Source organism: Carettochelys insculpta, chromosome 6 (assembly GCF_033958435.1).
Source record: "Carettochelys insculpta isolate YL-2023 chromosome 6, ASM3395843v1, whole genome shotgun sequence".
Taxonomy (NCBI): Eukaryota; Metazoa; Chordata; order Testudines; family Carettochelyidae; genus Carettochelys; species Carettochelys insculpta.
Window position 1 is genome coordinate 73,812,807 of NC_134142.1, and position 26,108 is coordinate 73,838,914.

At 45.3% G+C, this 26,108-nt stretch overlaps 1 protein-coding gene across 2 annotated transcripts in view; it reads right to left on the minus strand.

Moving 5' to 3' along the window:
- The window catches only part of FAR1 (fatty acyl-CoA reductase 1), a 90,982-nt gene extending 75,867 nt beyond the window's left edge, over positions 1-15,115 (minus strand). For both annotated transcript variants that reach the window (XM_074997336.1, XM_074997334.1), the window contains exon 1: positions 15,037-15,115. The gene's annotated coding sequence lies outside the window, so the exon portion shown is untranslated. The remainder of the gene's footprint in view (positions 1-15,036) is intronic.
- Between the last annotated feature and the right edge of the window lie 10,993 nt (positions 15,116-26,108).

The window sequence follows — 26,108 nt, forward strand, 5'->3', positions numbered from 1 at the left end:
ATCTGGAAGAATGAGTATCAGAAGCAACCCCATTAAGTCATCTTGGAATTGGCTACACCCACATGGCTACACCAAAGTGAATACCTTCCAACAGACTATGTGAAGTAGTATGCACGGTCGGACAAATATATTCCCAAGGTTTCTTTCAATTACAACCATTAGATTGCAAAAATATACAATGACTTTAATGTGATAGGATCAACTAACCTTAATACACAACTACTAAATGGAAAGACACACTGTCTATTTCATATATTAAAACTGATTTATAGATATGGACTAAGCCAAACCCAAAAAAGACTGCTCAGCTAGATCAACTGTAGGCTTATGAAGAGGCATAACAAGCAATAAGCAATGTCACTTTCTTAATTCCTTAACTCCTCCTAAATTCTCCTTCTTCCTCCCACCCAAGTGTGACTTGCCTTTAACAATTTCTCACATACTGATGATTTTTTCTGTTTTGTATATCACATTACAAAATTCATGACCTATGATATATCATTATTCTTTTTAGTTTGAGTAAACCATCTTTCTGAATGTAATGGAAAGAGTACCTTGTCTACTGCTCAGAGCAGACACTCAGGTCTCTAGAGGCTTGAATTCTACTTCCAGCATTTCATTGATTCAACTTAAGCAAAAGTCTATAAATGGCATGCCAAGATTGAGAATAGCTTTCAAAGCACACTGTCAGCAAAACAGTTAGCAGAGGCCCTTTTTCAGACACAGGTTTGCAGTGTTTGTGAGGCCTGTCTCTCTCTCTGCCTTAGCTACCCCATTTGTGAAATGGGTTTAAGAATAATTATTCCTGTCTCACAGAGATATTGGGAGAATGGACCAAAACTTATCCAGTTGAGCCCCACTAGCAGCCTATGGCAAACTTGCTTTTGAAGCCTCCCAACTGCCGGGACCTACACACCAGCGCATGAACGGAAGCTGAAATCCCATCAGTAGTAGGCAGATCCTGAGCTTTAGGTCATCACAGACAAAGGGAAGCAGGTGGAAGAAACTCCAATAACTCATGATGAATGTGAGCACTCATTTGCCATCCAAGCTGAACACTTGGCTTCTCCCCTCCTGCTCCCCAAGAGAGTCTCAGGAAACAAGGGCAATAGCCTGTCACTGAGGCAGTCCTCAGAGGAATTAACAAAAATCGAAAGTGTACCCTCGTTGACCCATTTTGCACATAAAAACATCAACTCACTGATGTCCAAGTTATTGCAATACATTATCATAGAACCATAGAACACTAGGACTGGAAGGGACCTCGAGAGGCCATTGAGTCCAGCCCCCTACCCCAATGGCAGGAACAAGTACTATCTAAACCATCCCTGATAGACATCTATCGAACCTGTTCTTAAATATCTCCAGCAATGGAGATTCCACAACCTCCCTTGGCAATTTATTCCACTGTTTGACCACCCTGACAGTTAGGAACTTTTTCCTAATGTCCAACCTAAACCTCCCTTGCTGCAGTTTAAGCCCGTTGCCTCTTGTTCTATCCTCAGAGGCCAAGAAGAACAAGTTCTCTCCTTCCTCCTTATGACTCCCTTTTAGATACCTCAAAACCGCTATCACATCTCCCCTCAATCTTCTCTTTTCCAAACTAAACAAGCCCAATTCTTTCAACCTTTTTTTCATAAGTCACATTCTCTAGACCTTTAATCATTCTTGTCGCTCTTTTCTGGACCCTCTTTAGTTTCTCTACAACTTTTTTGAACTGCAATACCCAGAACTGGACACAATACTCCAGCTGAGGCCTAACCAGCGCAGAGTAGAGTGGAAGAATGACTTCTCGTGTCTTGTTCACAACACACCTGTTAATGCATCCCAGAATCATGTCTGCTTTTTTTGCAACAGCCTCACGCTGTTGACTCATATTTAGCTTGTGGTCCACTATAATCCCTAGATCCCTTTCTGCTGTAGTCGTTCCTAGACAGTCTCTCCCCATTCTCTATGTGTGAAACTGATTGTTCCTTCCCAAGTGGAGCACTTTGCATTTGCCCTTATTAAACTTCATCCTGTTTGCCTCAGGCCATTTCTCTAATTTATCCAGATCATTTTGAATTATGACCCTATCCTCCAAAGCAGTTGTAACCCCTCCCAACTTGGTATCATCTGCAAACTTAATAAGCGTACTTTCTATGCCAATATCTAAATCATTGAAGAAGACATTGAACAGAACCAGTCCTAACACAGACCCCTGCGGAACCCCACTTGTTATACTTCTCCAGCAGGATTAACAAGTTTGTTTCCCTAATTTCCACTCTGAAATTTGATTTTGAGACAAGAACCTCCCAGAAATATCATTAGCAGAATTACTGTTTAGTTGGGAGCGCCAATGTGCACACCAATGACAACACTCACAAGAACCTTCTGTAATGTTAACAGTTTTTACTAACACCATTAGCAAAGTTACAAATAATGCAACCCAGTAAAGTACACAAGTCAAGATAATGCAGAACAATCTGAGCATCCATATATTTATAGAACAACCTAAAGTTTTAGTTTTTTTCATCTTTCCCTTCATTACCATCAGTCTTCACCCAAGCCTCTCCCAAAGGTACACTGGCCAACATACCTCTTTTGTGACATTTTATACTGTTGCCACAATGCCCTGTGCATACTCAGTGGAAATTTCAGACCTATTACGTCATTTGTAGTTCTTCATCCCTCTCCCAGGAGTAATTAATCCTTTCACTTCAAATCTTATTGGCATTAATATCCATTAGTTACTATGGCAGTCCTGTAGTCTGACGCTGCAAATGTGCCCAATTTAAAATAATCTCAAGGTGGTATAGAGTAACATATTGTAGTTACCTGACAGCAGTAAAGTCATTATAGAATTCTGTCTTGTGATCTTGGCTTATTCTTGGTTAGCTATTTATGCTTAAGGCTTTTTGGGCCTCGTGCCTTAATTAGTTTATCTAAGCAATCATTTTACATGGCTTGAGACTAGTAGGCTCATTGCATTATGGCCTTCACTTATATCTATGCCTCAACCTAGCAAATATCTGTATCTATGCTATACTGTCGGCCATATTCGAGACTGCTGTAAAATGTAATAGAATTATCACACCCTTGTTCAAACCAAAAATAATGTATGCCACTTCCCTACCAACATGAACTGGTCTGATTATGCTAAATACTTTGACTAGGCATTGGTATCTAAAACTAAAAGCAGCATGCTTTGAACTTTTAGTTTGTCATATACATGCTTCCACTTTCCCCTGGCAATTTTTGAGATTGCTTTCTAAAGAAGTTTCAAAACAGCAGACACATGAAGAAAGCAACTGATGACTGGTATCCCTCACATGCTAAAACTTACTAAAGGTCCGTGGTCTGCTTACTGAAAAGCAAACAAAAGATAACTTATAAGATTACATAAAATAGGATAAGATAAGTTATAGACTAAAAAGGGATCGCATAGGCAGGTATTAAAATAGCAATTATCTAAAAGTAAACAGATCTGAACCCTGTATTCAGAGTCAAATGTGGGCAATTAAAATTAGCTTTAACTGACAGTAAAGTTTGGTTTCTACATGGGAATTTTTTACTGGACTACATGTGATTTTTCACTCACATTAAAACAAGTTGCTCTTGTGCAAACTTAAAATAAACAGTGGGTTAGGATATGCTTAATTAAGTGTTCACTTGCATCTACATAACATATTACTGCTGCTGCAGACAAGAACAGTTTGATTCTTAGATTTGCGGGGAAAAAAGTCCACCAGCCTATGATCTTTCCATTTGTAAACTGAGAATACTGGACATGAAGTAAGGAGACAAGTATAAAAATCACACAAAGACACTTTTAGAGAGTTGTATTTCAGTATCAATTCATATTTGACTTCATTGTGCTGCTTCCACATACAATTCTCAAACTTCCACCATTCTTCACCGAAACGAGGAGACAAACCACAGGCCAAAACAGCCAAGTCCATGATGAGCAGGGCAGAGACCTACGCCAGGTAAAAATAAATAATCTGGAGGAGAATATGACATCTCTCTAAATCCAGTGGCAGCATGTTTGTGGGGACAGATTGGTCAAAGGCCACTAAACTTGGGGCTCCCACAACTTCCCCATCATGACAATCTCCACCTCCTGAATCTCCAGCTCACACTCAATGGCTACGTCCACACTAGCCCCAAACTTCCAAATGGCCACGCAAATGGCCATTTCGAAGTTTACTAATGAAGCGCTGAAATGCATATTCAGCACTTCATTAGCATGTGGGCGGCTGCGGCACTTCGAAATTTGCATGGCTCGTCCCAACGGCGCTCCTTTTCGACAGGACCCCACCTACTCCGAAGTCCCCTTATTCCCATCAGCTCATGGGAATAAAGGGACTTCGAAGTAAGCGGGGTCCTGTTGAAAAGGAGCGCCGTCGGGACAAGCCGCGCGGCGGTGAGGTGCGTCAATTTCGAAGTGCCGCGGCCGCCTGCGTGCTAATGAAGCGCTGAATATGCATTTCAGTGCTTCATTAGTAAACTTCGAAATGGCCATTTGCGTGGCCATTTCAAAGTTTGGGGCTAGTGTAGACACGGCCAATATCTTGTACTCTTTTAGTGCTGCAGGGAGAAGTACAGTAGCCCCAGGAAAGAAGGGAATCTGTTTGAGCACTATTTACAATAAACAACTTACTTCTTTCAAGTGCAGGTCTTCATCCACCAATAAAAGGTTTCTTTTCATTTAGAGCAGGGGAACTGTTCATGACAAATTAACAGGGAACATTGGGAACATTTTCAACAAAAAACTGTAAGTAGAATAGTGTAGATAAGGGGGTGGGGATGAGGAGAAGGCAAGGTTTTAGAATCTTCATTATACAAAACTTTCACCAGGGAGTTAGATTCCCAATTACATGAAAAGGTAAGGTATGTTGAACTTCACTATGAAATCATTCCAATTAAGCATCAAGCCAGGTGCAGTTTAAAAGCCACAGAAAATGTCTTCCATTCTCTCACAGCATCCTGTTAAGAATGCGGACAATTCAAGAAATTTTGCCATTACACTCAAATAATTTCATTACTCATTCCAATGAGCCACTATTGGTCTATTAATCTGTATTTGAAATCCCTGAAACAGTGTATACAAACCACACACCAGATTGGTTTAAAACCTTGCTTTGGACTATAGGTATTCCATCCCCCCCATCTGCAAATGATGCCAGTCTAGAGGAGTTAGGAGGGAACACCAAACAGAAGGCAGCCATCCTGGGAAAGAAACAGGCTGTTGAACTCCCCAGATCCCAAAAAGAGTCCTGTCAACCAACACAGACTCTATCCCTGAAGACAGTGGAACACAGATCCCTTGGGCTAAGAGAGGAAAAGACAGTTTATACTGGAGACCACTGGAGTGGACTGTGATACTTCCAAAGCTTTTCAAAGTGAAAGAGACCAATATCTTGACTAAGGCTGCCTATAGATTCTCTTGCTTTTCTTTTATGCTTTTGTTTAGCCTCATTTGCTGTTTGTTCCAGCTGGGACCTAGACTGGTTAAGAAACATCCAAAAAACCTTGAACAGAGGGTAACAGGACAGACTTGCTATATTGACATTCTACAAGACCCTCTGGGGTGAAGATTAAAACCATGCTCTTCATGTAGCCCCTAAAGCGAAGTTCTGCCAAAGTCAGATTAACGACATTTGATGTCATTTTTGCTTACATTTTCACCATGGCACTGAATTAATTTAGGCAAGCTATCTGAAGCTATCAATAATTCCTCTAAACTTGCTTCTAAAATATTATTCCTATATTCGTCCTATTTAGTATGCCACTAAGACATGGAGATGTTGTTTAAGGAGTACAGGTTATCCATTTTTGCTCTAGTATTATCTATAATTCTTCAAAACTTGCTTCCACAGTTTTATATATAATACTACAGCAAAAATGGACAACCTGTGCTCCTTAAACAATATCCACGTCTTGGTGGCATACTAAATAGGATGAAACCATCCATGGACTGAAATAGCAAGTAGGAAACATTCACTAGTAAGCGTGCCCTCTGCACACCCAAGTCAAAATTCTATGCACTACGGTAAAAATAAAGTTTATGGCCTTCATGTTTGTGAAGATAGCCTTCCAAATGCAGTGCAAGTGATGCAGTACCGCTTTTCTTGCCCACAAACAAGTACTGTTTTGCTGGTACTCAAGTGGCACTTCTACCCACTTCTACCTTATTTGCAGAAAAACAGATAATGTTAGTAAAAGTCACAGCTGTTACCTAGGGGCAGGCAAAAAGCTGTGAAACTTACAATGTCAGTTTCACACTTCCATGCTCAGAAGGGCTATTAAGATGCAGTAGAATTAAGAACTAGAATTATTCACACAGAAGCCTAAAAACCAGAACTTGAAAAGAGGCAAACAAAAGAGCAACTTCTGCTTACAATAGTCCAGAGAAAGGAAAAAAAATATCCTTTCAGCAACTAGAAAGTTCAGTACAGGTTGAATCTCTCAAGCCCGGCATTCTTCGGACATAACCAGTGCTGAATGAAAGAATTTGCTCGACCATGGGAGGTCAGTAGTGTTTAGCTGCACTATCATAGAATCATAGAACACTAGGACTGGAAGGGACCTCGAGAGGCCATCTAGTCCAGCCCCCTGCCCCAATGGCAGGAACAAGTACTATCTAAACCATCCCTGATAGACATCTATCGAACCTGTTCTTAAATATCTCCAGCAATGGAGATTCCACAACCTCCCTTGGCAATTTATTCCACTGTTTGACTCCCCTGACAGTTAGGAACTTTTTCCTAATGTCCAACCTAAACCTCCCTTGCTGCAGTTTAAGCCCGTTGCCTCTTGTTCTATCCTCAGAAGCCAAGAAAAACAAGTTCTCTCCTTCCTCCTTATGACTCCCTTTTAGATACCTCAAAACCGCTATCACGTCTCCCCTCTATCTTCTCTTTTCCAAACTAAACAAGCTCAATTCTTTCAACCTTTTTTCATAGGTCACATTCTCTAGACCTTTAATCATTCTTGTTGCTCTTCTCTGGACCCTCTCTAGTTTCTCCACAACTTTTTTGAACTGCAATACCCAGAAGTGGACACAATACTCCAGCTGAGGCCTAACCAGCGCAGAGTAGAGCGGAAGAATGACTTCTCGTGTCTTGTTCACAACACACCTGTTAATGCATCCCAGAATCATGTCTGCTTTTTTTGCAACAGCTGGTGACTCATATTTAGCTTGTGGTCCACTATAATCCCTAGATCCCTTTCTGCTGTAGTCATTCCTAGACAGTCTCTCCCCATTCTCTATGTATGAAACTGATTGTTCCTTCCCAAGTGGAGCACTTTGCATTTGCCCTTATTAAACTTCATCCTGTTTGCCTCAGGCCATTTCTCTAATTTATCCAGATCATTTTGAATTATGACCCTATCCTCCAAAGCAGTTGTAACCCCTCCCAACTTGGTATAATCTGCAAACTTAATAAGCGTACTTTCTATGCCAATATCTAAATCATTGAAGAAGACATTGAACAGAACCAGTCCTAACACAGACCCCTGCGGAACCCCACTTGTTATACTTCTCCAGCAGGATTGAGAACCATTAGGAACTGCTCTCTGGGTACGGTTATCCAGCCAGTTATGCACCCACCTTATAGTAGCTTCAGCTAAATTGTATTTGCCTAGTTTTTTGATAAGAATATCATGCGAGACTGTATCAAATGCTTTACTAAAGTCTAGGTATACCACATCTACCGCTTCTCTGCTATCCACAAGGCTCATTATCCTATCAAAGAAAGCTATCAGATTAGTTTGACAAGATTTATTCTTTACAAACCCATGCTGGCTGCTTCCTATTACCTTACCACCTTCCAAGTGCTTGCAGATGATTTCTTTAATTACCTGCTTCATTATCTTTCCTGGCATTGAAGTTAAGCTGACTGGCCTGTAGTTTCCTGGGTTATTCTTATTCCCCTTTTTATAGATGGGCACTATATTTGCCCTTTTCCAGTCTTCTGGAATCTCTCCTGTCTCCCATGATTTTCCAAAGATGATAGATAAAGGCTCAGATACCACCTCCATCAGCTCCTTGAGTATTCTAGGGTGCATTTCATCAGGCCTAGGTGACTTGCAGACATCTAATTTTCCCAAGTGATTTTTAACTTGTTCTTTTTTTACGTCAACTTCTAACCCTAACCCTTTCCCACTAGCATTCACTATGTTGGGCATTCCTTCAGAGTTCTCAGTGAAGACCAAAACAAAGAAGTCATTAAGCATCTCTGCCATTTCCAAGTTCCCTGTTATTGTTTCTCCCTCTTCACTGAGCAATGGCCCTACCCTGTCCCTGGTCTTCCTCTTGTTTCTAATATATTTATAAAAAGCCTTCTTGTTTCCCTTTATGCCTGTAGCTAGTTTGAGCTCATTTTGTGCCTTAGCTTTCTAATCTTTCTCCTGCATTCCTGTGTTGTTTGCCTATATTCATCCTTTGTAATTTTTCCTTGTTTCCATTTTTTATACAACTCCTTTTTTATTTTGAGATCATGCGACATCTCCTGGTTAAGCCAAGGTGGTCTTTTTCCATATTTTCTATCTTTCCTACACAGCGGAATAGCTTGCTTTTGGGCCCTTAATAATGTCCCTTTGAAAAACTGCCAACTCTCCTCAGCTGTTTTTCCCCTCAGTTTTGTTTCCCATGGGACCCTACCTACCAGCTCTCTGAGTTTACCAAAATCTGCACTCCTGAAATCCATTACCTCTATTTTGCTGTTTTGTGTTCTACCTTTCCTTAGGATTGTGAACTCTATGATTTCATGATCACTTTCACTCAAGCTGCCTTCCACCTTCAAGTTCTCTACCAATTCCTCCCTATTTGTTAAAATCAAATCTAAAACAGCTTCCCCCTGGTAGCTTTTTCAACCTTTTGGAATAAAAAATCGTCTCCAATACAATCCAAGAACTTACTGGATAGTCTGTGGCCTGCTGTATTAGTTTCCCAACATATATCTGGATAGCTGAAGTCCCCCATCACCACCAAATCTGGGGCCCTCCTTGACTTTGTTAGTTGATCAAAAAAAGCCTCATCTACCTCTTCCACCTGGCTAGGCGGCCTGTAGTAGACGCCTAGGAGGACATCACCCTTGTTTTTTACCCCTCTTAGTCTAACCCAGAGACTCTCAACACATCCATCTCCTACGTCCATCTCCACCTCAGTCCAAGTGTGTACGTTTTTAATATATAAGGCAACACCTCCCCCCTTTCTTCCCTGTCTATACTTCCTAAGCAGGCTGTACCCTTCAATACCAACATTCCAATCATGTGTATTATCCCACCAAGTTTCTGTGATGCCAACGATGTCATAGTTATGTTTATTTATTAGCACTTCCTGCTTATTACCCATACTTCTTGCATTTGTATATAGGCATCTAAAATATTGATTTGATCTTGCCTCCCTGTTTTGCCCTTACCCTCTTTTTACTCTGACATTGTTGCCCATGCTCCCTCCCATTTCTGACCCATCACCCAGGTCTCCATGTTCTCCACTTACCTGTGGGCTTTGCTCCCCTGCCCCCATCGAACCTAGTTTAAAGCCCTCCTCACTAGGTTAGCCAGCCTGTGTCCAAATACAGTCTATCAACACTTCCACTGCTTATTGGGCTCTTACAAGATATTTCGGGATAAATTACAGCTAAATAACAGCATAGAACACAGAGATAGGACTGATGGCTGTAAACAAACTTCATGGGCCCTGGGGAAACTTGGCCACACTTATGATATGTTATCATCCAGATATCTAAAATCATCCCAGATTACTAATGTTGTTGAACAAGAATGCCAGATTAGAGAGATTCAACCTAAAGCAGGAGAGTTAAAAGGAGCTCATTTGCCCTTTTGGATACAGGCAAATGGTGTTCCCGCAAGATTTTAAGACATGTATCAGCCTGTGCTTACCAAAGGTAATGACAGTTGCCTTCTTACAGTTTAGAAAAGTTGAAGGACACCTCCATCGTAATCAAACCGATTACTGTCCACCAACATTCGTGTCTCCTCACCAACGCCTAATACTAATGGCAAACTTGTACAGGAAGATTTTACCAACTTTAGAAAAAATTGTTTTAAATTTGAACAGCAATGTGTTTGAGCAACTCTGTTATGCCTCTTCTTACCTTCAAAATATCGTTTATGGGGATATACCTATCTCATACAACTGAAAGGCACCTTGAGAAGTCATCAAGTCCAGACCCCCGCCCTCACAGCAGGACCCATCACCATCCCTGACAGAATTTTTTTTAAACGTATTTGCCCCCGATCCCTAAATCGTCCCCTAAAGGATTGAACTCACAAACTGGGTTTAGCTGGCCTATACTCAAACCACTGAGCTATGACTATTAATAGAGTAAAAAAAATCAATTTAAAATCTGTTCCTTTCAAAAGCATAATGCTAAAAAACACAACTTTTCTTCCTATCTCCAGTCTGGCTTTACAATCTTAAGAGCAACCCCTATAATTATTATTGGAAAACCAGTTTCTTCTATGTGTACAACAGCTTTTCAAGGAAAAAAAAGTGGTATGTGACAAAGCCCCATGAATGACAAAACAAACATAACAATTTTAACAAGGTTTCTCACTCTTAAAGCTTACCACTAAGTACTGCAGTTCATCAAGTAACACCACATATTACTTCACACCCCTGCATTTGTAGTTCAAACTACTTAGATAGTAGAGATTAAAGAAAAAAACAGATTAAGATTACATTTTATGCCAGAATCTCACTGTAATACTAACACAGTTAAGCAAGCATCAACCTTTACTTTTCACCAAAGCGTTTCAAGTTGATCAGGTTTCAGATAGATTTTGTTTCACTCATTTCATGATAATTAACTTTGACTTAGGAGTTCACCATTAACTTCTGAACTATTGGAGGGTTCATACACAGTGCTCTTCAAAAACCCAAAAGATATCAGTTGCCCAAAGGCAAGTAGGCTTTAAAATTCTATACTGGGTAACAGATGACAGCACTTTCTTCAAGACTCAAGCCACATCTACACTATATTGCCATAGTTACACCATTGTATTCTAGCTAATCCAGGGATTCCCAACCTACTGATCAGGACCCAAACATGGGTCACGATTATATTTGTGAAGGATCACCAGCAGCTTGGAGCTGCATGTGGAAGCCATTTGCAGCTCCTTAACACTGCCACATCCAGCAGCTCTCTCTATCAATAAAGAAGCAATTAGGCATTACAAAGACAGCTTCTCCATCTTTGATATTCATAGCCATTGGATAGACTCTTGCAGTAAGTAATTTTCACTCCCTTCCATTCTGTGTAGGTGATCTGTCAGTTTTCATTTTTTTGTTTGTATCTTCCTCCAGCCCAAGTGCAACTCCCCCCAGCTCCTCCAGCCACTGAGCGTGGGGTTTAAGCTGAGAGCGCAGGTGGGGAACAGTTTAGGATGAGGGTCTTTCACCCACCACAACTCAGATCAACTATAATACTCAATTATAATAAAGTGTTATTTTATTAATATATTTTCCCTTTTTCTATGAAATAACTTCTAGGAATATATAAACATGAGGAGGTACAATTTTATATTCTTACCTCAGGTGCAAAATTAGTTAGATACAGCATTGCTCCCTCCCTCTCCACCCCATTTTTAATTGCTTTGGGTCACCAAGTCTTCCTGACTTGTCAAAATGGGTCACCACCTGGAAAAGGTCAGGAACTGCTGATCTAGATCATAGACAAACACTACAGCACTAAAAAGTGATCTTCTGTCACTGCAGAAACTCCACTTTGCGGTACAATAGCTAGGTTGACAGACACATTCTGTCAACTTAGATATGTTTATGCTGAGGGTAAAATAAACATCTGTGGCACTTGTGGGTGTTAATTTTCACACCCTTTAGTGCAATAGTTATGTTGACCTATGTTTTAACTTGTTCAGCGACAGCCAAACAAACGAATAAGTACATCTGTATGATCATAGAATCACAGAACAATAGAGCTGGAAGAGACTTAAAAAGCCATCAAGTCCAGCCCCCTGTCCAAGGCAGGACCAAACCTATTGTGACGGAAGGTCGCAAGCTCAACAGCCCTGAGGGTCACTTCTGGTTTATGTCTTATGTTCCTAAAAGCTCATGTCCCCCAAAATGTTCTGCAGAGGAAGTTTTATCTTCTTCCTCTGATGCATGCGGGATGGCTACGGCTGAAGACTGGACACTGAACGGGGAGGCAGGGCTCTGAAACAGTACCAAGCATTCTCAGTTTCAGGTGCTTGGCTGACTTGGTCTTACTCATATGCTCATGTTCTATCTTATCACAATATGCATGGTAAGTTGGTAGTAACTGAAGTTTTTTGCCTTCCTCTAATATATGCCAGTATTATCTGTGTACATCTAAAGTACACAATTACTTCCCTGTTGAGCAGTAAGAGAGGAAGCCGTCCTAGTCTATACACCATGAAAACAAAAGTCAGTCAAGTAGCACTTTAAAGACTAGCAAAATAGTTTATACTTGGCTGTTTTTTGTTTTTATTCCAGATTAATTTATTTTGGAACAAGGCTGCTGTGTAGACACATCCTATGAAAGGATGCCGATTCTTCTTTACCTGGAGACTTCTGTCCAGTGATTCAGCAGGAATGGGAAAAGGTTGTAGGGCTTGTCCACCCTGGCAAGTTACTGCAGTCTTTCCCCCTGGCGGGAGGGGGTAGTATACATAGAATGGTGGGAGAGCTCCATTCTAGTGCTTTTGCCATGGCTACCCTGCTGCATTAACTTCAGCATCTAGACAAAGGCATAGATGGGTTTCTAAACCTGCCACTGCCCTAGGCCAGGAGCTGAGGTGGAACTGTGAAGTGCCATATTGATAGTTCTTGCTGAGTGGGGACAAAGGGGCACTTTCTTGCCTAAGATATGATAATGGAATTGAAGGCCTACTGACCTGGATATCTTTGCCACCAGCTCCCACACACTAATTCCAACAATAGGGGCTCGTCTGCATACTTGGCTCAATCTAATTCTTGACCTTCCCCCCCACCCCTCCACTCTCTGATTTGCTCACCTTGATTATCTTTTTCTGGTTTGTCCTCCTTGCTCACTGTTTTTGGTTCTCTGTGCCTTAAATATTGAGTCTGTTCTGGTCTGGCTACGGTCTGAAGAAGTGGGTCTGTCCCACGAAAGCTCACCTAATAAACTATTTTGCTAGTCTTTAAAGTGCTACTTGACTGCTTTTTGTTTTGATAGTGTATAGACTAGCACAGCTTCCTCCCTGTCACTAATCTGGAACAGCTATTCCAAATTAGCTTATTTTGAAACAATGCTGCTTCACACAAAATACATTGAGCTATTTGAAAATACATAGTCTACATCAGTGTTTCTCAATTTTATTTGGCCACAGAACCATTTTAAACTTGAAATAATTCACAGAACCCCATTGTGAGGTTCTACTCTTCTCTGCAGCCCACAAATCTGGCCTCCCATAACCCAAGCTTTACCCCCGCACCCCACCCTTTGGTTTAACACTTCTCAGCCCCAAACTGGCTCCTGGAACTAAGTCATCTGTGGCACTGGCTGGGGAGCCCAGCAACAGGAAGGCTGGCATGGAGGTGTTCTGCTAACAGGGGTGAGCTGAGCTATGCCCACCACAGGGGTGTGGCCATCCAGTTAGCAAAGCAATTGAGGGATTCTCTGTGGCTTTCTGCCCTACTGCTGCTGAAATAATGGAACCAAATTCAGTTGGTTTAACAGACAGATCCCTCCTGATGGCCATTAAACCAATTAAATTTAGTTCTACTGTTTCAGCGACAGCAGGGCAGGGAGCCACAGGGGAGTCAGCTATTGTAATGGAATGTTCTCACAGAAGCCTTATTTTCATTCGTGGAATCCTGGAGTTCCGCTGATCTACATACATAGAGCCTACTTTGAAGAAGAGTTATTGGCGGTACCATGGCTTATTTCAAAACAGGTTCTATACCCTGTCTTAACAGCACCTATTTCAAAATAGCTATTTTGAAATATGCATTATTCCTTGTGAAATGAGGCTTGCCAATTTTGAAATAAGTCAACTGCTATTTCCAATTTACTTCAGAATAGCAGTTGCACTGTGTAGATGCTGAAATAGTTATTTAGAAATAACACCTGTTATTTCAAAATAGCTATGCTGTATAGATTGACCCACAGACTCTTGGATTGCAGAAAGCCAGACTGTGTCCCCTTCCTGTAAAGCTACTCTCTGCTTCCTATTCAGCTGCTGTTGTCTCCTTTCCCTCAGATGTTTTAATGCTGTTGTGATAAGAGCACTCAGAAGAGGCCATCACCTGCCCCTGAGAAGTGGTTGTCAGGCAGGTAGAAAATAGCTGCTTTATACAGAAGGTGCTTTAGTTCATGTAATTACGCTCAACCAATCAGAAAACTTTACTAGTGGAAAAATTAGGGGGCAGATGCTGGTGAGAGTAAAGTGAGTATTGCTCTTTCCAAAATTCCTCTTCGAATACAAGAATACCAGGAGGATATACGGGGAAAGGAGACTGAGGTTCAAGAAACGTACAAGCCGGGAGACATCACAGCTCGCCAGAGTGCTACTGCTCACAGGCCACATGCAAACGCAGCAACAACTCTAGTGCCACAGTGTCGGGAACAGAGCCAGCAAACCACAGAGCATTAGAAAGTTTGCACCTAGAACAAGGTGGCTACGAGCCCCGGGCGGTAACGCTCCCCGCACTCTGAGCGCCCCCCCGACCAGAGCATCACGAATGCACGAAACTGCGGAGCTCTTACAGTCTGGGGAGGACTCGGCGGCGAGCCCCGTCTTGTCAGACAGAAAAGCCCGAGTACAGCCCCCTCCCCAACGGAGGCAGCCTCAGCACAACAACGCTTCGCAGCGCTGCTCCCCCAGCGCCACACACGCCGGCCCTCCCCGCCGGGCACGGGCACGGGCACAGCCCCGGCCCCGGCGCTCCCCTCCCCCGCAGCACGCCGCCCGACCCGCACCCACCGCCCCGACCGGAGCCTGCCACCCCCGGAAACGCACCACGGTCCCACCCCCGCAGGGAGGGCCCGGCGCGCCCAGGCCCGCTCCTGGCGGCGCCCCTACCGTGGTTCTGCCGCGGGCCCCACCAAGCTTAGGCGACCCTCCGCCTCGGCTGCTCCCAGCAGCGGCCACCGACGTCAAGCCACGCCCCGTCCCCTCTCACCCTGTCACCCACCCAGCACCCCAGCCGCCCAGAGAACCGCTACTATTGGTCACGCAGCTGCATGTGGTATCCGCCATCCTATTGGCTCCCCTGTATGCCACTCACGAGGCGCGAGAAGCGCTCCGCTGATTGGTAGGGTCTCAGAGCCGTCTGGGCCCGCCCAGTAGGTAGACACCTGCCGGTGGGCTGTAGCGGGAAGTTACGCGGGCGGGGGGGGGGGGTGAGCCGTTGGTGGGAGCGAGCGCGTGACGGCGGGGGGCTGCAATAGACTAGGCTTGAGGTCCCGCGGGCCGCGTTGGTGCTTTGCGGCGGGCTGGGCGGGTCGGGTCGCTCTCCCCTTGTGCCGCCGCGCTGCTGCCCTAGCCCCGCCCCAGGCTTGCCTCTAACCCCGTCGCTGTCCCGGGAGCCGCGCCCTGCCCGTTGCTCGTCCCTCCACACGCGTTGTTGCCCAGCTTCGCCTCGCCATCCCCAGTAGCGACCCCACCGCGCGCTGGGGCTCCGAGCAGCTCCCCTGTGCGCCCTGCCCGGCCACCCCCAGGCGCTGTGTCCTCAAACCCACCGGGTCCGCAGCTGTCACTCCCAGCCACCGACCCTGCCAACTTCCCCCATATAACTTCCTACTGCCGCCGCCAGGCCCTGCCGGTCACTCCAAAGTCCCTCCGTGTGAGCTGCGGCGTGGTAGCCCTGCTCGCGTCCTAGCTCTCCGAAATGGAGACACTGTTGGGATATACACCCAGGTCCCAGCGCTATTTCATCTCACAACACCCAGGCTTGCCATGTCAGCAAGGGCACCGTTTAGGGAGAGTAGCAGCCATGCATAGTGGGGGACAGCTTGTTCTTCTTCCCATTCCCTATCAAGGAGCAAGGGGAAAGTGCCTAGCTTGCTTGCATTGCACGTGCCTCCTCTTCATGGCTGGTGAGGGTCTGGGGCAGAGGAGTCATTCACACAAGCAGTGTAGTTTTTCAGGTGGCAATCTCATAAGACCAAGTAACATGTCAGCAATCCATTGGCATGATCACTTACATGTGTAAATTCACCCGAATTTGTGAAAGACAAGTGCTCTACTCCCACTGCTTCCTGGCAGTCCATTAGTATTGGGTTTAGTATAAGTGCAAAGTTTCCAGGAATTTAAATGATTATGATAAGTGCCCCTCCTAGAAGCATTTTGATATAAACAACCCTGTTAATGTCGCCGTATATGCAAGGTCATAAACTTGCACACACAGTCTAGATTCCAGGGCTCAGCAACCCCCAGTATAAGTGCAAAGAGTGGAGAATTGATTTTCATCGGCACATGGGCCAGGAACTCAGCGCCTTACCCTCCCTCCCCATGTAGCCGTGAGCTTGCTGAAAGTCTTGCTGCCTGTGGATTAATAAAAGACCAACTAATGCTACCAACCACCACCTAAATGGTAAAGCTCGGTGTCTTTATTTATTAATGAAGCTGATGCATCTATTAGTGTCTTCAAAAAGCATCACTGGCACTCGAATCCTACAGAGATGTCCAAAGGTCAAATGTCAGCATTCTGCCTGGAAAAGGTTGCTGGCCCCGGGTCTAGAGACACTCTTCAGTTTGCCGCAAGGGTGGCGGGGGTGCCCATGTCACTCCCCTACCTCATAGTCCTTGGCTTTTTCAGCTCTCCAGCAGCAGGCACCACCCTTGGGCTTCCCCTCCCTGCAATAGAAAGACCTAGGGTCCCACAACTCCACCATCCCTAACCAGGACTGATAAATTACAGAAGAATAGCAGAGGATTTCCGCTGACTCCGACCATTTTATGAGCTTTAAAACTCAACCTTCCTAAATGCTTTAAAATCTGAATGGTTACTCTGAACTGCTTAGAAATCTGCATTCTGGGGAGGCAAAGTAACTCATGATCCAAATTTGGGGTCACTTGACCTATGGACCCCTGTGAGTTACAGGTGGCTCACCCCATACCTTTTCCCTTATATAGACAGGTACTAAATGGCTGGGTGAATCACAGACACACCTCAGTGTCTTCATTGAGATAGATGGTGTGAATTTACTCCACCATCAGTTAACAAAGCTAAGGATAAGTCAACCACAACACCATAAGACAAAAGAAGTTTTGGAATAGAGTCTAGTTGGAACATGCTACAGTTTTCAAGTGGTAGCAATTTGACTTTTATGAGAATGTTATCAGTTTTAGTGGGAGAAGGGAAAAATTAAGCATGTGAACACTTTATGAGCAGGGAACAGTATTGGGAGGAGAGGTGATATAATGGAAGGAAAATGTACTGCAGTATGTAGGTCCTTGCTCTGGGGTGGGGATTGGGGAGGTTCCCTGTGTTAGTGAGACAGCAGTTAGTTGTACTGGGAAAGATCACAGCTGGTTCCTAATTGCTGGGGATGGGGAAATATGAAGATTGATGAAGGTGGCTCAAGCTCCCTTGCCTGTATAAAAAATGTTAACAGCGTCCCCAGACAGATGATTTGCCCCAGACCTTGTACCACCTAGGGATGACCCTGACTAGTGGCCAGCTATCAGAGAATCCTGTGTGAAAAGGAAGTTTATAAAATGTCATAACTTCCTGGTGAAGAGAACATACCAGATAACTTAAGGAGAAGACTATACACAGTTATAAAAGTTGATGCCAGAGCTGTCCCATCCATGGGATGAGGTTGGGCAGCTGCATCAGGCTTTGTGCTTTTGGGAGCCTTGCGGCAGCTGCCTCAGCCATCCTATGGACTGTAGAAGGGAGAATTGCCTGGGGCTTGTGCTAGGGATTACCTGGGGCTGAGAGAACAACAAGAAGTCTTGTGGCACCTTATAGACTAACAGATATTTTGGAGCAGAAGCTTTTGTGGACAAAGACCCACTTCATCAGATGCATGAGTGGGGGTGGGGTGGTTTCAGAGGGGTAGTTAAAGAGTGGGGTCCCAGTAAGAGGGAGGGCCAGAGATGACCAGGTCCATTCAGCAAGGTGGAAATGGCCTGGTATCAACAGTACTTATCAAAAGAGGAAAAACCAAGTCAGATCAGACAGGGGGATGTGAGCCTTTGTCAGAGTCTGATGGGGAGCTGTCAGCACCCAGAGCAGAGAAACTGCCTTTGTAGGCTGCGAGCCACTCCCAGTCTCTGTTTAATCCATGGTTAATGGAGTCAAATTTGCAAATAAATTGCAGCTCAGAGATTTCTCTCTCCATTTGATTTCTGAACATTTTGTTTCAGAACTGTCACCCTTAAATCTGTGATGGGTGCAGCAGGGAGTCACCTTCCCCTCCACACTCACCATGTGGGAAGCAGAAGCGGCAGCCTGCTCCACTCTACCACATTCCCAGCCCACTGAGCCTAGCTTATCCGCAGCAGGCCAGGAGGGTGGCGAAGCAGAGGAGGCTGCTGCTCCCACTGTCCATGGGGTGAATAAGGGGGAGGTGATCACCTGCTGCTGCTACTGCCACCATCACCACGTGCAACCCTGACTCCCAGTTAATTCTCCTGGCCCTGTTGCTGGTGGACAAGCTAAAGGGATAGGTTGGCGCAGGGGAGGGGCAGGGCCCGGGTCACAGGGACATAGGGGTTGTCCCAGTCCCCACACCTGGGACACTAGTGGGGGGTTGTATCAGGCCCTGGCGCCTCCTCAGGATGGCCTTTATGGATGTAGAAATAGGGGTTTCCTTTAAAGGAAAACCTATTAATTCACATAATCAATGTAACATTTTTGCACTGGATACAGCATTTCAAAGAGTGATTCAAAGAACAGAGGGCCATCATTAGCAACTATCAGAAGAGTACATGTGACGCACAGCCCTGATACTTGTTACCGCATATCTGAAGGTGACAGTGGCTGGAAAAGCACAATGCTGTTGGATCTGCAATGAGCCTGGAGAACACCCAGTGCCGAAGTGGAAGAAAATACATACTGCTGGAATTAATTGGTGAATGTTTGTCGTCAATCACTGCAGACAACAGAAGAAATTTAGCACCTACTGAGCTTAGTGGTTCTGAATACTAAATGGACTCTTGATTTCGTGATCTAAATTCCTAATGGTGGTGTATGATATTTAGTTTAATTGGAGGGTATTACAACAACTCCTGGGGTAGTAATAGAACACATTTGTCCCTGACCAAGGTACAGATAATGCGACTGAGATGCTGAGAGTGAAAAAAATTCAGACCATGAGAACAGTGTCCAACATAGATAGTATGTCAAAGCTGCCCGTTAAAGGGGAAAGTCTAGAACTGTGAAACATCTCAGCATATGTCTACAGTAGGAAATAAAGTTGAATTTCTTAAAGTTTATTTTTTACTGCTAGATTTTATAAAATCAATGGTTAGTTTCCACAAGTTCAGAAAACGATATAGTGCATTCCCACTACCTTCACTAAGTTTGACTGTCAGCAGTCAATTGTGGGTACCTATCCCACAATTCCTGCAGTCCTGTTGAATTCTGGGGAGTTTTTTGTTATGGGGAAAAAAGTGGCTGTGGATGTCTGGTGTCATCTTCCCAGAGTGCGTCGCCCTCATTCCCACTCCCATGGTAAACAAACTGCCAAAGGCATTTTCATGCCACTTTTCCACAGGCAGCCCGTGGCACAATCTGTTACAAGGCTCTCATGGATCTGGAGGAGCGTGTTGCAGAGTGTGTTATGGCCACTTCAAGAAGTGTCCTGTAGTATCTTCTTAGACAAAGCAACTGGGAGGAGGAGGACGCTGATTCAGAGCATGACGAAGGATTGGAGAGCAGGAATGCAGAGCTGCTGGCTAAAAACTGCACACAGGGGAGTGCCAGTTCTGGAGCCTTGAAACCAGCACACACTGGTGGGACTGCATTGTTTTGCAGGTATGGGATGATCAGCAGTGGTTGCAAAACTTCTGCATGCACATGGCCCCTTTCATGGAACTTTGTGATTTGCTGTCTCCCACCCTGAAACTTTGTGACACCTAAATGAGACCTGCTTTGACTCTTCACAAGCAAGTGGTAATTTCTCTGTGAAAGTTTGCAATGCCTGATAGCTACTGGTAAGTGGGAAATCAATTCAGAGTGGGCTGTTACAGTGAGGGCTATTCAATAGAAGTAGCCAAGCCAATCAGTGCCCTTCTGCTGCAAAAGACAGGGACTCTGGGAAATGTGCAGGACATAGTGGATGGTTTTGTTGCCATGGGGTTTCTTAACTGCGGCAGGGCAATAGATGGAATGCACATCCCCATCCTGGCACCAGATCACCTGGCCTCAGAGTGCATACATTGCAAAGGGTACCTTTCTAGGGTGTTGCCAGATGAAAAAGGTTGTTTTGCTGACAGCTATGTGGGATACTCAGGAAAGGCGCACAAAGTGCGCATCTTCAGAAATTCTAGTCTGTTCAGAAAGCTCCATAATAGGACTTTCTTTCCAGACCAGAAAATCACCATTAGCAATGTGGAGATGCTCATAGTGATACTGAGTCACCCTGCTTACCCTCTGCTCACTAGGCTTATGAAGCCACACGCAGGTACCCTGGACCACAGCAAGAGAAACTTCAACTACAGGCTGAGCAAGTGCAGAATGTGGTAGAATGTGCCTTTGGCCACTTAAAAGCCAGATTCATGTGCTTTCTGATCTGTTTGGACCTCAGCGAAGCCAAAATTCCCACCATGGTGGGGGACTGCTTTATGCTTCATAACCTTTGTGAGGCGAAGGGGGAAAATTTCATGCCAGGGTGGAAGGCAGAAGCAGGTATCCTAGCTAGCACTTAGGAACAGCTGGACACAAGGGCAATCAGGAGAGCACAGATAGGCGCAATGCACATCAGGGATGCTTTGAAAAAGAGCTTCATAAATGACCAGCCAGCCACATGAATCTGCTGCTTTTCAGTAGTACACTCACCTCCTTCCCCCACAAAATGATGTATGCTTGCCCTTTATGGAACCACCTCCTACTGCGCACCACCCCCTTCCACCCAACCACAACCCAGGTTAACCAATAAATGACACTGTGGTTTTCTGACCTACATAATTTTTATTCAGAAGCTGAGGGTTAAGGGGTGGGAAAGCAAGGGAATCTTGCCATCACATGTGGGGAAATGTGAGCTTTCTGCTGTGGTGTGGAGCATCCCTGGTGGAGGACTGTAAGGCTGTCCTTGCCTTCCCCTGCATTCCGGGCCCCGGCTGAGGGGAGGCCAGGGAACATTGTGAGGAGGTCAGGTAATTGTTCATGATGGGCCAGGGGCCCTATGCAATTCTAGTATGAACTGGAGGATGTCGGTCTGTTCCCTAACAGCCAACAGGAGCTCTGCCTTACTTTCCAAGTCCTGCCTCCTATGCCTACTGGAGTATGCTTTGCCACCACTATGTCCACTTTCTATCCACAGCAGCTTGCACTCACTCTTTCTGAACCTATTGGAATTGTTGCAGGATGAAGTCCCATACAGACTGGGTACCTGTCTGCTTTTTTTTTTTTCCTGTGGTGCATCAGGGCGAGCCTGTGTGTGGGCAGGGATGGGATAGCAGTCACACTATCAACTTGCTCTGCCTGTGAAGGACATTCAAGGTCAAATTTTGGATACAATTTTAAAATCTGAAACAACGCACCAAGCCATAGAATGAGTGGGTGTCTGTTTCACAATCACAGCATCTTTTGTGGCAGGTAAGGGAGTGGGGGTGGCATAGTATGGCACCCATTAATGTTGGACTTGTCAGTGTCCCATAAGCAGGGACCGGGCAGCCCACCAGCCCCATGTGGTGGTGGGGAGCTAACCTGCCAGCTGCGTGGTGGGGGTGAGTCTTACATCTGCATGGAGAGGTAGGGGGGCAGTCCTGTGAAATGTAAAGCACAGAAAAAAACTGTTTCCTCCCACATTCTGTGCAGGGAAAAAGCATTTTAAAGCACTCCTTGGTAGTATGGCTGGGGCTTGTGCAGCCACCCTGCCCCATGGGACTGACAGTGGCCAGCACCCATGCCCAGGGGCCGCTTGCTGGGTCCAGGTGGGACACGCTGCCTTGCACATGGTTGCATATGCTTGGCCTGCAGCATGGGTTCCTCTCCGAGCCTGTCTGGCAAGGCTCATGGCACACCCCATCTGTGGCCCCCCCATGCCCACAGGTGTGTGACCCATGGGGCACTCACCAGATGGTCCCGCAAAGGAGTCCAGAGACACCCTGGATGTTGCCTCTCTGGAGGGGCCTAAGTCCAGGGTGATGAACAGGCTGGACTTAGGGGCTGACTCTGGCTCTGCCTGGGGCTCCAGTGGGGTTCCCAGCTGCTCCGGCTCCAGTGCCAGCTGTGGTCGACGGGGGTCGGGGGGCAGGGCTCCTCAGCCATGTCAATGGCCTCTCGGCTGGGGGCACTGTCCTCACCCCCCCAGGAGTTGGTGCAGTTCAGCCCACATGTACCCCTGCTGCAGCTCCTTGACCTTTGTCTGCTCCTGCTCCTGCTCCAGGGCGCGGGAGGGTGTCCATGGTCAGTCATGGAGAGATGGGCAGACCCCAGGACATGGCTGCATTTAGCTCTGAGGGTGGGAGGGGGAACATGCCATGGTCCAGGCAACATAGAGGGCTGGCTGCCCATGGCCCCACCCCTTCTGGCCACACCCCACCTCTTTTGGAAACACGGAGCTGTGCTCCTCCCCACAACTTTGCCCTGGGGCTCGTGGGGACTGTGGGCTCCCCCAGATACAGGAAGCACATGTAAGAAAATAAGCATGTAGAATGTAAAATCTTTATGAATTGGTATATAAATGTGAATACACCTACATAAAAACAAACATTTCAACATTTCTAATGAGCTAGATGAGCTGGAGACCCAGCAGCTGATCATACTGCACCCCACTTATGAAATGTCATGTCCCCCAAAAGAGCCTGCCCCCACTTTATGCACCCCTGATCTAGACAATCTATAGGTAGAGGCTGCTGAAGATGCAAACATTTTAATCCACACTCAATCCACACCTGTGATAATTAACTTTGTCTCTGGCCTGCAATCCATACTCCACCTTTATATGTAACTGCATCTGCACCAGAATCCTGTCTCAAGTCACCTCTCAGGAGAAGTGCCCATCTGCCTGCACAGATATTCTACAAGAAAACTATGTGGCTTAATACATATACACATTATTGCTATTGATATTATTTAAAACATCAAATTTACTATGCAACGAGCTTGAGAAGTAGCCTTTTATCTAAAAATAATAAAATACATGTCTTAGATAAATGATGCTCAAAATGACAGATTGAACTACAAAATACTTGGCTACACAACCCAGATGTTGTTAAACTGAGTTTTTTGTTGAAATGGAAGACACAGTTCCAATGAAACATCTCCAACACATCAAACATCTGATAAAATGGGTCTATCTCACAGAAGCTCATCACCTAATGTCAGTTTGTTAAAGTGCTACATGACTGCTGGTTTGTTTATTTAGAATACAGACTAACATGGCTACCTCTCTGTGACATTTTGAAAAGTTCTCTTGCTTACAAATTCTACCCTGAGATGTGGCCAGGCCTGCCAACAGAGGGGAATCAAAGAGGGGGGCAGAGGGGCCACCTTCCCCCACCTTGCTCCCAGGCCTGCAGTGGCTGTCGGTGCTGCTGGCTGTGACAATAGTGTAAAATAAGTTAGGGTATGTCTGCACTAGTGTTATTGTAGAGTTATTCCAAAATAAGATAGACATGTTATTCCGGAATCCACTCCAGACAAGCCCCAAAACAAGCAAACCATATTCCAAAATAGTGTGTCTACACATAATAGAGCCTATTTTAGATTAAAGCCCTGCTTCCAGGGGCTCTAATCTGAAATACTATGTCTACAAAGCAGTTTTATTTTAAATAAGCGATTCCAGAATAGCTTATTTCAAAATAGCCCCATTCCCTATTTACATAGACCCTATATGGAAATATCTAGTTTGAAATAGGCTCTATTCCTCATAAAATGAGGTTTACAACCTTTGAAATAATGTGCCTGCTATTTTGAACTTACTTCAAAATAGCAGTTGTGTTGTGTAGACGTTTACAAATTTATATTGAAATAGCAGCTGTTATATCAAAATAAGTTTGCTGTGTAGGCCTACCCTCCCAGCAACAGCCTGCAGGAGAGCTCTGCTCCCTCAGGTCTTGTGGGGCCAGTAAAAAGGGTTTCGTGGCAGGAGTCTACCTGTGTGAAATATGGGAGTAGCTGGTGGAAAGGGCATGAAGGAAATGTGGAAAGCTTTAAGCACTTTGCCTTTCTCCATCCACCTCTATCACTGACACTCATACAACTCCTTTCATGTTTCTTCTATGCTCCTTTTGCTGTCTACTCTCCCTTTCCCCAAAAAGAGGAAATGACACTTGTTCTCAGGTAGGCAAACCAAATGTGGGAATTTCTAGGCCAAGCTATTTGGAAGATGATACATGGATGTTTTTTCCCTCAAGTGAGTGGGTCACTGTTCAGGTAAACTGCACTAGTATTTCCCTCTCCACAGCAAGGGTACCCACTCTTAGGTTTCTGGCACCCCAGCCATCATCTTCCTGGATAGAAACACACATCTTTCCCCTTCCTAACCATGTGTATGTCCAAGCTGCACAGGTCCTTACCAGCCTGATTTGCCTTCCCCTTAGAGACTATAAAGAGCGTAACTGCCCACAGTCCTGAAACAAAGAAATTTCAAAACTCAAATGGAGAGATAAATCTCTGAGCTGCAATTTATTTGCAAATTTGGCTCCATTAACCATGGATTGAACAGAGACTGGGAGTGGCTTGCAGCTTACAAAGGCAGCTGCTCTGCCCTGGGTGTTAAGATCTCCCCATTAGACTCTGACAATGGCTCACATCCCCCTGTCTGATCTGACTTGTATTTTCCCCTTTTGATACCTACTATTGATAATGGGCCATTTGCATCTTGCTGAATAGACCTAGTCATCTCTGGCCCTCCCTTTTTCTGGGACCCCACTCTTTAAATACCCCTCTGAACCGCCCCCCCTCCATGCATCTGATGAAGCGGGTCTTTGCCCATGAAAGCTTACGCTCCAAAATATCTGTTAGTGTATAAGGTGCCACAGGACTTGTTGTTCTCGAAGCTACAGACTAACACAGTTACTCTCTGACACTTGCCCACAGTTAATTCCCCTACACAAGCACATTTACTCTTCAGATAAAAACACCAAAACCAGTAAAAGAACCTACACTCATGACATTAAGCGTGCGTCCACACTAGCAGGCTACTTTGAAGTAGCTGGCACAACATCGAAATAGCACGCGTCACGTCTACACGCGCCGTGAGCTATTTCGATGTTGAAATCGATGTTAGGCGGTGAGACGTTGAAATCGCTATTCCTATCTGAAGATGGGAATAGCGCCCTACTTCGATGTTGAATGTCGAAATAGGGCGTGTGTAGACGATCCGCGTCCCGCTACTTTGAAATAGCGGGGTCTGCCATGGCGCTGGGAGGCCTGGCGGGATTTTATGGCCACCTTTAACCTTTAAATGTGGCTGCCACATTTGAGGAACTGGTGGCCCGGATGCCCCCCCCGATGTCCTCCGTGCTGCCCTCCCTGCCGCCCCACCTGATGTCCCACCTGCTGTCCCGTCTGCCACCCTGTCCAATGTCACCCCTGATCTCCCGCCTGCCACCCTGTCTGATGTCCTGCCTGCTACCCCACCCACCAGCTCCACATGGCAGGAGCCCACTGGGGCCAACGACCGGGCCGAGGACCCGCCTCAGCCATACCGCCCCATCCTCCTGGCCCCCCCAGCCAGCCACGCTGGGGACCCCAGCTGAGGGGGGGCCTGTCCACCCGAACACGGCGGGGGTTGCACCCATCCACCCCCGCCCTGGAATGATGGACCAATGTCTGGCCTGCCCACGTCTCCCCCGTGTATATAGTTGTCCCCACCTTGTATATAGTTATTTATAGTTGACACCCCTGTATATAGTTTGTTATAGATGTCCCCACCTGTATATAGTTATTTTCAATGATGCTGTTTGTATTTGTTTTATATGCACAACTGAGGCGAAATTTTTGGTTATTTAAATTATGACAGTTTTGTTTT